This window comes from Pan paniscus, chromosome 7, assembly GCF_029289425.2.
Source record: "Pan paniscus chromosome 7, NHGRI_mPanPan1-v2.0_pri, whole genome shotgun sequence".
Taxonomy (NCBI): domain Eukaryota; kingdom Metazoa; phylum Chordata; class Mammalia; order Primates; family Hominidae; genus Pan; species Pan paniscus.
In genome coordinates, this window is record NC_073256.2 from 90,079,919 (window position 1) to 90,092,833 (window position 12,915).

Genomic DNA, 12,915 nt, shown 5'->3' on the forward strand with positions numbered 1-12,915 from the left:
GGAGCAACTCACAAAAGGTGTCCCAGCTCCAGTTCCCTGTACAGTCAGCTTCTTTGCAACTGTGTGGCAGCTCTAACTTCTCTCTGCTCAACCTGGCTCCCCTCACTTCTATGGATGTTGTATGGAGAACTCTTGCGAATAAACCTTCTGTAAGCAAATCTCAAAGTCTGTTTCCTATGAAGCTGTAGCTACAACAAGCCTCTGTAGGTCCTCTGGGTCATGAATTGAAGTTTGGAAGAAACTGGAGATGAGTTCTCCTGGCCTAACCTAGGTAAGAGTTGCAAGCTGGTGGGCTGCCGGTGGGTTGCTGTGGTGCAGTGAGAGGTGAGGCTTTGGGTGTGCATCACAAAGGGACAGGCTGGATGGAAGACATGGCTGTATTTCACAGGATCAGTTAGAGCCAAGATTGAGTCAGCCTTAGGGAGGAGGAGTGGCCACCCACACGCTGACTGTGCTGGGAGGCTTGACCAAGAGTGACCTCAGATATGAATCTTTCAGCAGATGCAGCAAGGCCAGAGGTCAAGTGCCAAAGATGGTGGAAAAGGCACTTCAAGGGAGGCCAGTGAGGACAAGAGGATGTTTCTTAAACCAGATGCCCCTCCCTTGAGGCAAGAGGATACCAAGCCACCCGAAAACTAGATCTGTTCTCCACCCTTCCTCCCACCACCAGAGGGACAGAGAAAGGTGACTGAATATTTACCAGAAAAAGGATTATATTATACTAGAGGTAGCCAAGTTTCCCTGAAAGGGACAAAATGAAGAGTTTTTCCACCATCAGTAGAAATGGGTCTTTAGAATTACTAATTTTGGTCCTAGAGAAATAAGATAGCTTCATTTGTACACATCTGTGATGTAATTGTGCAGAAATATGCAACTGAAAAGAGGGAAGAAAAAAACACATCAGTGCAGAAAAGCCATATATGTGATATATATATTCATTTATTGTAAGATTATATATATATTTACATATATATATCACTTTCTTGGCACTAAGAACCAGGTCTTGTTCTAAGGCTATTATTTAAATAATTCTATAGTTTATGGACTTCTCAGTCTCAGAAAATTAGCCGAGCCTTCAGCTGATAGTGCACTTTTCAGCCTGAATGTTGAAAAGGTATTTCCCCGGCAGACAGCCAGAAACATTGGAATCTGGAGCACAACTCCTGTGTATTGTCATTTTAAGACTGAACGGACAGGTTGAGCATGAACTACAATGGATCCAAAGGAAACTTGCTAGAGTGAGGTTAAATGTCCCTGCACTAAAATGCAAACAAGGCTCTTGTTCTCAGCCTTTTGATTTTTCTAACTGCTTTTTCAGAGATTTCTCTCATTTAATTCTCACAACAAGCCTAGAAGGTGGCTACTCTTATGACCTTAATTTTACAGAGGAAATGGCATCTTCAAGCACTTCCACACCTGGGCTGTGGCCAAGCAGGGCTCTAGACCCACAGCCCATGCTCATCACCTCTGCAACCTGCAGCCTCCGCTATACTGTTCTGCTTCTGTGTACATTTCAAACCAAATTTGCAGAAGAGCACAAAGAATCTGAACAGTCATTTTAGCAAAGCTAAAATGTCACATGCATATGATGAACTAGGTGCATACAGACATGGAGGGAGCCAAAATCAGTCTCATTTGTTGTTTTTCTTTCTTTCTTTCCTTTTTACAACCCCAAAAAGCAGGAAGAATCCTTCTCTTTTGGTGCATCATGTAATGCATGTTGTAATTAGTTATTTATGTATCTAAGTCCTTCATTTAGAAAACCTGTGTATACTTACGTCCCAGGAGCCGTCACCTGTGCCTTGTATCATTTTATCCTTAATTGGAGTTTCGGTGGCTTGTCATTTAGTTTCTTTCACGTCACAAAAGAGGAGTGTCTTAGGAAGAGTGGAGAGACTGAGCTCACACACAGGCAAGTAGAAAATCTTCAAGTGTTCTGGCAACACTTGGACACTCCCAACACTCCGCAGTGAAAAAGCCAATATTTGCCAAATTTCTAAGCTGTGCTTATCAGTCAAACTGTTTTTTTCACCCCCCGCTCCCCCCGCCCCCACCCTTTATCCATCTTTTCTTTCCTTAACAAGGTTACCACCAATAGCTGTTTATGGTACTAGTGGGATGCTAACAGTACACGTTTAAAATGTAGGCCAACAGATTTTGAAGCTTTTGATGACATACAGCAGATAGATTTGGAAATGCCTAAGAACTTCTCATTTTAACTTTCCTCCTGATAGAATCTATTTGTATCACTGGTTTTAGTCTTGTAGACTTGGAGGGAGTGGTGAAAGATGAACAGGCAGGGCTCAGCCACAAGGGGAGAAAAACGTCATCCACCCCCCAGAATAGCAACAGCAATAAATATGGTCATGTCGCTCTTCTGCTGAGGCTAAAACGACAGACAGGATCACATTTACGGCACCCAGCAGGCCCACTGCTATGAGGGGTGGCTCAGGGCTTTGGAAGCAACGTGTACAAAAGTTGGTGCTGATTTCAGAGCTGTGACTTAGCACAGAAAGAAACAGGGCATAGGGTCTAGACCCCACCTCAGAGCTAGAAGGGGCTTGGCACCCTCTTGGCCACAGGGGAGGACATTCTAAATCAGCTTTCAGGACAACTGGCTCAGGGCTCTTGAGAGCGGAGCTGAGAACTTCCCTGCATGACTGCCTGAGAACTTGCTGTTGTCTGCAGCTGCCACAGCCATGAAGGCCCAGATGTAATCAGGAAGGTAAAAAAAGAGGGCTCTCATTGATCATCAGTTATTTAAAGAGGGCCCATCAGATTTCAGTGACTTCTTTGCACAGAATCAGCACCTTTGCTCTGGGAAGTCTAATAGGAAGGAATATCTCCCTTACTTCAAAACTCATCAAGGCTTCCCTTCCAGACCAAGCCACTGGGTTTTAGCCATTAAGGCTCTAGATGCCTCAACTTCATCTCTCTATTTTCATATATATTCCAATTTCATATACTGAATGTCCATATCTCTGGGGCGTTGTGTTTTTACCATCTTCTTTTGCCACTTGAAACTGGTAGGATGGGGCTTATGCATTTTCATAACTTGCATACAGCAGGAGTCTCTTAGGCTGAATAGTTTTCAAGCTAACATATGTAGCTGATTCTTCATATGTGCTTTGGAAACCAAGGCATCACCTGAATTTGACCAGTTTCCCTTTTTTCTGTTAAACTTCCCTGCTCCAAAATGATGCAGTTTCATAAAGGGAAGCTTTTCCGCTCTGCCATCTTTGTGGTTCACCGACTTTTCCAACCTGTCCCCGCAGGGAATCCCTGGAAGCAGGTTCACTTTGGCCACATCACCCCTTTCTCTCATGGAACTTTAGTAACCACAGACTCAACTCTGTGCTTTCATTTGTTTCAATTACATACTGAGGATTTAAATTGATCTTTTCTTTATGGATTGCAATATTACTTTTATTTGAAAAATATAGTACTTAAGTGAAAGCCAATGTTGTTTTACACTTTGGTGTCTCTGTAAAATTCAGCACTACATTCTATTGTCACTGTTATCTTATGCTTCTTTAGGATCTTATTAAGACAAACAAGGTAAGTGAAGTATGTTTTTATAGTACTGTAATAATTCTCATATTTGTGCTGTCACTGTCCTTGGTAACGGGTGGTTAAGAAAAAAAAAAATCATACCAGTGTGTTGAAGCTGGTGCCAAAGAAACATAAATGATTATTGCTGCTCATTGTCTGCTGCTGCCCAGAACTTTAACTTGCCCTATTTATACAGTTACAAAGCAAAATCTTACTTAGAGAAACCTTTGCAACATTAGCATTTTCTTTCTTTAAAGCTTATGTCTCTGAGTTTTTATGCCGTGTTTCTCACGTAGCCAGAGACAATGCAGACATAAATTAACTTTTCTTTGTATTATTTAGTGACGAAAAGAACACAACAGCAAGGATGTTTGAAAAATAAATTCCAGTGTATTCTTAAATACTCTAATTTGAATGACAAAGCTATATTCCAAATGATCTTAAGTCTCTGGAAAGATTCCTTTAAATATAAAAAGAGAATGATAAAATAAGATGTCCAGGAAGACTACTTGAATCATTTATTGGGAAATAGCAAGAAAAAGGCACTCTCCACTGAGAGGATAGTTAAAATGTACAGAAACACATTTTAAATTAGTAAGAAAGCACTTAACTTTAGGAAATATAACTAATTAAAAGCTGCAATTTCAAACCTAAGCATTAAGTATCCTCTGTGCAGTGTGCGTTTCTAAGATTGTGTCTAAAATATCCTACAGGCTTTTATAGTTGCATTTATAAATATACCTCTTAATTATTCTTAATAAGACAAATGTTTGTGATATTATTAGTTTTATTCAAATATTGGATGACAGTGGGAAGTGCCTCCTTTTTTCTCCTAGATTTTTCTTACCTTCATACTATAAGTGATTTTTGCAGAATATTAATATAACCATTGAGATGTTCTTTTAATGATTTTCAACAGGCATAGCCTGAAGTCAAGAAAAGAATCTGTGGAAATATGAGTAGTATTTAAGAATTTTTATTATTTGTTATTTCTTTCATCAACTGTAATTTCCAGCTAGTAGTGATTATTTCACATGTATTTTTGAGGTATGAATACCTAAAATTCATTGTAAACCATTAGAGAGAATTGCCAAAAATGAAGTTACAAAGTGCAGCCAATCTAGCAGGATACACTGGAGAACACATTATTAGCTGACATTTACCCAGAGTATTCAAAAAGTCAGTTATTTTTACCGTTCTATCATTATTATCTATTACACTTCTTATGTGCCATGTGCTAAAATTGTGTTAGTTAACATGTTAAAAATCACAATGAATCCTCCAAATATCCCAATAAAGGTGGTGTAATTACTTTACCTGGATTATAGATGAGGAAGCCGTGCCCATGGTCACATAGCTAGTGAGCAGTGAAGCCAGATTTGAATCCAGTTCTGGCTTTAGATTTTGAGCTCTTAACTACAACTCCATATTCTGGAGTGAAGGGTAATGCTATGTTACAGTGGAGAAATTACATGGTGAAGCCATTGCCCTCATACACTGGGAAGATTCCATGACCGAATCAATGTGTCCAAAAGCCAAGAAACTGAACTGAAGTCAGGCTGTGTTACCAATAGGTAAAGAGAGGGCTCTAGAGTTGGTCCTGCATACAAGCTGAGGCAAGTGGTAGGTCACACCGAGGCTGTGGGAAATGATTAGAGCATACAGTGAGTTTGCAGCTAGAAGCATTGGGTTTTAGTTCCAGCTCTACTGATTATTAGTGAGGTAGTGAACTTCACACCTCAGTGCTAATTTCTTATTTCTGCTGGAAGGGTTGTTGGAAAAATCAAATGAGTACTGTTTACAAAGGCACTTTGTAAGCTTTTAGAAGGAAATTAGATATTATTAAAGCAATGTTGGGACAAATTTGTAATAAGTGTTGGTTTACTTTTAGCAGGATATTCTCTCTACTCTGTTTCTCCCAGTTTTTTTCTATGAACTCAAAACAATCTTGGGCAAAAATTTCCTAAGGTAAAATAATTAGTGACTTAAGGAATAGGTTATATTTATATGTAGGACTAGTGAAATCAAACTGATGACTGTGATTGTGCCTCATATAGTAAGGCCAGATCGTGTAGTGGTAAGAACACAATCTCTGGACCGGACTGTTGGGTTTAAGTCCCAATTTTGACATGAACAATGTGAGTTTGGGAAAATTTTTGTTCCTCAGTATCCTCATCAGTAAAACAGGGATGAGGATTTCTCCCTGCTTTAAGGGATTTTGCAAGTGTTAAGTACAATATACATATAAAGCCCTTAAAACATTTCCTGGCACACAGAAAACACTCTAAGAAATATTAGCAACCACGTGGTGCAAATGCATCTTTGATTGGTCTATATTCATGTACTTATTCTGAATATGTACACCGTTCATCACAGAAGAGATGGATGAAAGAGCATAGATAGATATGTCAAATATTTTTCACAAGAAAAGTGAATTTTCACTTAAAGTGAATTTCCTATTAAAAGAACTTAGTGCATCATTAACATTATTAGCCATTCTTTGGGAAACTAGAATATTAAACTATTATAAGTCTACAGTAACCTCAAAGCAAAGGTGTCCTGACTTAATGAGTTGCACTTGTTATTAAATATGATTATTTGTTCTGGGATGCATTGAAAGAAAACATTTTAGAGTTTCAAAATCAAGTCTGGGCTGTTCTAAGGTTGTTGAGGCTTTTGCTTAGAAGCCCTCAGAGGGTAATCTATGGTTTTTGAGGGGAAGGTGGTGGAATCTTAGCACCATGAACCTGGGGCCTCTAACTGGTGGCTTGACACCATGAGGTTTTACCAGATCGTTTTGTGGAGGTTGTTTCAAGTTATTTATCCTTTTCTTTTAGACTCTCACTATTCTGCTCTGAAAATTTTACTGATGAGGGAAAACTAGGGATTGAGAATTGAGACGGTTCATCAATTATACACTAAATTGATAGTTTGTAAATTTTACCTGCATGAGAAAAACCTGGAGGGCTTGTTAAAACAGATTTCTACGCTCCACCCCCAGAGTTTCTGATTGAGTAGAATATGCATTTCTAAGAAGTTAGGTAATTTTGCACTTCTTGTCAGGGGCCCATGCTTTTTGAAACACTGCAATAAATCAAATACAGTACAGGAGTCAAGTTGATTGGAACTCTAGTAAACTAGCCAGAACCATCACAGTTCTTTATCAAATCAATGTACTTGATGAACCATCTTTTTATCTCATTTAATGAGATAATATTTAGAATTTTATGGACACTTGAGAATATCAGCTAACAAGAATTGTTCACATTCAAAATAAAAATTCTCAAGAAAAAATTTTTAAAATAACGACACCCCTTTTTTTGTGGGGGGTACAGTGCTTCTTGGTCCCCAACGCACTGTTCCCAGCATATTGATCACAGAGCCCCTTTGACACAGTATACCTTTGTCATGGCACTGAACCTTGATCACTGAGCACCTGTCCACAGTGTGCTGTGGTTCTAGTATGTCTTGGCCACACGCAGTTTGCTTGCTTTCTTAAGCCTGTGTCTATGTGGGTGAACACCCCCTCCCCCACCCTTTATTCTTATGTGTATCCCAATTAAAAATCTTATGTAATTCACATGAATCAGATTACTGGCATGCATCAAGGCTGAGCAGACAAAGTTGTTTCTGGGTGTTTATTAATAGTATTAACATTGCTACTGTCAGGAGAAAGTGGAGACAATTCTATTTTTTCCCTACAGGTATAAAAGATGTTTTTTAAAATGGCTGAGCGTAGTGGCTCACGCCTGTAATCCTAGCACTTTGGGAGGCGGAGGCGGGTGGATCACGAGATCAGGAGTTCGAGACTAGCCTGGCCAACATGGTAAACCCCGTCTGTACTAAAAATACAAAAATTAGCCGGACCAAGTGGGACGCACCTGTAATCTCAGCTACTCAGGAGGCTGAGGCAGGAGAATTGCTTGAACCCAGGAGGCGGAGGTTGCTGTGAGCCAAGATCATGCCATTGCACTCTAGCTCTGGGCGACAGAGCAAGACTCCGTCTCAGAAAAACAACAACAACAACAAAAACAGATCTTTTTTAATTTTGGAAAATTTGGTATTGAACTAGCTTAATTAGGTAAATATATTCTCTGGAGAATATCACCATTTCTATTTTCTAATTTATCAAGAAAGAAAAATAGCAGGGGATTGGTTATTCTTAAAAGCCTAGAGACCTCTTGTGGCCATTCACAAAAGTACCGGAAAAAAACAGAAATCCAGAGTATTCTAATTTGTCAGGTTTCTCTAGCTTAGTTGTCATTCTTTTTTTTTTTTTTAAATATAGGAATTACCTAATACCTGTCAAAATATATACGATAAGTCAGTAAAAGGATTTTTACATAACAGTAACTTATATAAATGTATACGCACCTCAGCCGTAACAGTACTATAGGATAAAGTAAAACTTTATTGAAGCATAAAGCAAAAACATACAAGAAATTGCACAAAACATAAGTGTCCAGCTTGAGAAATTTTCCTAAATTGGATATATCTGTGTAGCCAGCATATCTGGTAGATTTTTTATCATAATTTTATAGGTAAGATGACTCAGGCTCAGAAGTTATATGATTCATTGTTTCATAACATCAATCAAATTCATGTGAACTTCATTCACTCAGAAATAGGCAAAATGAAGAACGAACTTGAAATAAATATTAACATAAAAGTCAGTTTACAGAGCCATGATCTACAGTCTGGATTTATCAATAGGAAAATTTATCAAATGAAATTACTTTTACATATAGAATTTCTAGAGCAGCAGACTATTAGGCCACAATTTATTATTATTTTATTTGTTATTTGTTGTCGGTAGTGGTTACCTGCTATTTTCCTCCATTAATTAATAAGCAGTTTGGGTTCATCTTTTATGTACCAAGCACTGTTCTGGGTTCCTGCTGACACTAAAATGAATAATATTGGATCTTTGCCCTTCAGAGGCTCAGAATCTGATGCACCAGAAAGACATATAGACAGTAGTTTAATAATACAGCATTTTGACAAGGACTTTAATGGAACGGTATCCATCTGCATGGACTCATTTTCAATAAGGTGGCTGTATTTTTCTCCAAAGTCCACCTCAGGCTGGTTAAAGCTTGCAAGTCCACAACTTTCTCTCTTTGGTTTAAGGCTAGCATAGTGTATTAGAAGCTAATACTTGACTAGTAATCAGAAAATGTGTGTCTGAGATGTAGTTCTGTTACCGGCTCCAGGATTTTGGACTAGTATTTCACTTACTAAACCTCATTTCTTCAGCTATAACTGTAGTGGAAGCTCTTCTAATTTAGGGATGGTAGCTACCTCACAGGCTATCATGAAGATCAAATGAGATTGTAAGAAAGCCATTTGCGATCTTTAGATGCAGACGTTCTACTTTATACCTTTTCTTTATAAAGTATTAATATTGAACATCAGTGCAGTCATCAGTTCATCAGTGTTTACTAGTTCATGGTTTTGCTGCTGGGAATATGTGCTAGAGAAAGTGCTCAGTGTTTGATAGTGGGCAGATTGACCTGTGCATATCCATGTTCTTCCTAAGGATAGTGAAGAGAATGAAAAAATAATAAGCATAGTGGGTGTCTCGGAAATGGAGAAGGAAGCAAAAGCTGATTAGGAAAGGAAAAGGTACCGAAAGCAAATTAGTATGCAAATTTACTCATTCACAAATTTACCCAGGGTTCTCTTTCTCCTCATCAAAACAATTTATTAAATACTAAATAAGATAGATACATTCAATGGTATAGTAGTAAATATTTAACAACCAACTTTCTGGGAAAAAGTTAAACATGATAGCATTTACCGATTTCTGTAAATAGTTCTACCATGGCCAATTTCAAGTCACTAACATGACATCACTGAACAGAGAGGAAGAGATATGCAAGTAGCACATCCTTATATACTATTTGCCTTGTATGGATATGATAGACACAAACTCAGGAGTATAGATAATAATACACATAATTAGGAAGTGATGAGTTTTAAGTATTTGCTAGTTTTATTTTTAAAATTATTTATCTATTTATTTATTTTTGAGATGGAGTCTGTCGCCCAGGCTGGAGTGCAGTGGCGTGATCTTGGCTTACTGTAAGCTGCGCCTCCCGGGTTCACACCACTCTCCTGCCTCAGCCTCCCGAGTAGCTGGGACTACAGGCACTTGCCACCACGCCTGGCTAATTTTTTGTATTTTTAGTAGAGACAGGGTTTCACCGTGTTAGCAAGGATGGTCTTGATCTCCTGACCTCATGATCCGCCCACCTCAGCCTCCTGAAGTGCTGGGATTACAGGCATGAGCCACTGTGCCCGGCGAAAATAATTCATTTAAATGCAACTCAGTTTGATTTAATTTTGATTAATAGCTGAGTTGAACATCCACTTTGCAAATTCCTGAAAATTTAACAATCAGCTATCATGAGCCAGTGGGGGCACCACCCTGGATATAATGGTAATTGTGTTAGTATGGTACTAGTTATGGTAAAGATTATCACCTCTTCTGGGAAGCCTATCTGTGTTAGGTGCCTTTCTCTATATTCCTACTATAACTTTCTAGATGTCACAGCAAGTACCACACTGTGTTGGGATCTCACTTCTCTGCCTTCACACTTGATTTCCCTAAGGCCAGTGACTGTGACTGACTTTGAACTCTGTATCTTCTCTATCTAGCACTTAGGGCTCAAAAAATGTATATTGAAAACAAATTTACCTGGACCTGGCTCCTGTCCTCAAGGAGCCCACAACGATCATATCTATGATCTACAAAAACCATAGACACAGAATACACAGTGTAGTAGGAGCTCTGAATAAACATGTGAAAGGATAATAAGGTTTTTATATTACCAACAGTGGCTTTTATTGGGATGGGAAAAAAGTGATTATAGATCATTGGAAGTAGATGTAGCAGTTCTATTGTGATAAAAAACACACACATTTTTCCTTATGTCATCTATTTAATGATATTCTTTTAGTGTTCACACCTTTAACAGGTAAAAGCAACACACATTCATTATAGGACAATTAGAGTATACAGAAGCATAAAGAAATAAAAGCCACCTATATTTTACAAGATTGATGTATTGATGAGGATAGGTTAAGACAATAGCATCCAGAAAGCACCAAATAACAGTGCCTTACACAAGATCCTTTTTTTCCTTTTCAAGTAAAAGTTTGGAGGTTTGCAGACTCAAGTTGGTGTGGGTTCTGCTCCTCAGTGTCTTTAGAAGCTCAATTTTCCCAAAGTTCATGGCCCAGCTGTTCCTAAGGCGTGGCCCCATTCTTCATGGTCCAGGTCAGAATCCATCCTCTCTGAAGCAGGATGGAGGATGGGATGAAGAAGAGGCCCAGGGCTAATTGTCTCTTTAAGGAAGATTCCCAGAACTTGCCCTGTGGCACATCCATGACTTTCCCCTTGTTAGAAGACAGGAGACCATGTTTTGCTGCAACAGAGCCTAGGAAATACAGTCTTTATTCTCAGCAGTCATGTGCTCAGCTAAAATTTCTATTACTGTGGAAGAAGGGGAAAATAGGTAGGATCGACTGTCAGAATTTGTCAGAATTATTTCCTTAAATTGGAAATAGAGGAATTTCTAGGTTAGAAGTTATGCCCATTTTCACGATTCTTGAAGCATATTGATACATTTGCCTTCAGAAGTTCTGTGCATGTTTACACTCCCAATGAGATCTATGAATGCTTTGTACTAAACACCAAGTAATCAAGTCATTCAATGTTTCTTCTATGGCTTTGCTGTGGGCAGGATGTGATGGAGAAAAGTGTTGTGTTTGAGGGACCAGGGCTTTATTGTCAGGACTTTTTCAGCTTCAGGTGACACATGGCTTATCACGAGTATTGGAATTTATTCAAATATTTAGGATGATTTAGTATTAAGGTTGGTGCAAAAGTAAGCGTGGTGTTTGCTATTGAAGGTAATGGAATAGAAAACTAGGAATCTGAAGGTGGATAATTTAAAAATGAAGTTCTGAAGAGGAATGGGAGAGGAGGATTATATGGGTAGTTGTAAAAATTTTGAGACCTACAGAGAGAGGATGAAATGTAATATGATGCCCTCCTAATGTCAGTGAAGGGGCTTTTACACATATGTTTTTATCAATGGCTACATTCCAGGCAATACCCTAGGTGCTTTATATACATCCTTTCTTGAATTCCCACAGCCATCTGGGTAGGCATATAATTTTTATGTATCCATTTTTTACACACAATGAAGTCAAAGCTCAAGAAAGCTCAAGTTAGGGTAGAGCTAGAATTTAAACCCCACTCTGTCCGATTTCAAAGTTTTCCTCTTTCCGCTCTTACTCTTAAGTGTGAACTGATAAAAACAATTTTGGCAAGGAATTCACCTTTTCTATAGCACTTGAATTAACTGAAGGATATAAAAGACATTATGAAATCTTAAAAAATTATGAAAGAATTACAGAGAGTAACAAATGAGGTACTGTAAAGGCAAGGAAGAACCTCATGAGATTTTGTCTTTTCCAGGGGCCCTTCTCTGACCTGGGTTGGCTGCCTGCCCCTCCTTTCTCATAGTACTCTGTGTTCACCCTAAGACAGTTCTCATCTTTATTGTGATTGTCTATTTCCTTGGTCATCTCTACCGCCAGATTATATCTTGAGTGTTAGATATTAGATTTCACACATCTTTATATTACCAGGAGCCAGCACAATGTCTGGAACAGTGTAGGTGCTCAATAAATATTTGCCAAATAAATTTTACAGGCATTTATTCTATGGTCATATTTATACATATTACTGAAAGAGATTTTTTAAATCAACTTACTATATGATGCCAAAATTTCAAAGACATACCATAATAACTAGACTAATATAAAATTATGATTCTGACTATGGTTATAACAGAATGTTTATAAGGCAACTGAACCTGTGACTAAGACTGAGTGCCTACAACGTGACAGGGTGTTCTGAGTGTTTAACATTTTATTATTAATTTTTCATAAAAGTCTTATGAGGGAAACAATAAAATTATTATTCTTACTTAGAAAATGGAAAAACCAGGATATGAACTTGGGCAGTACTGTTGTAGAATTTTTGTGTTTAACAACTAGGCTATTTTATATCGCCATTGTTTATTAGCTGTTTATGACAAAAACAGTTTTTTTGCATGACTCCATAGTGGCATTTTTGTTTTCTTTTACAAAGCACAGTTTAATTATCAAAATCAAGTACTTACGGTTTATACAAGACTATTGTCTAATCTACAGCAGTTAGTCAAATTTGTGGAATTAGTCCACTAATGTCATAGTAGCATCTTCTAATGAAAGCTCATAGATCCTTTTCCTGTTCCTTTGTTTGTCGACCGTAACTTCCTTTCCAACAAAGGAACAGGCTGCAAGAGC

At 38.2% G+C, this 12,915-nt stretch overlaps 1 protein-coding gene across 2 annotated transcripts in view; it reads left to right on the plus strand.

Annotated features, from left to right (window-relative positions):
• Nucleotides 1-12,915, plus strand: part of GDAP1 (ganglioside induced differentiation associated protein 1) — a 45,635-nt gene that overhangs the window by 15,919 nt on the left and 16,801 nt on the right. The gene's annotated exons all lie outside the window — the stretch shown is intronic.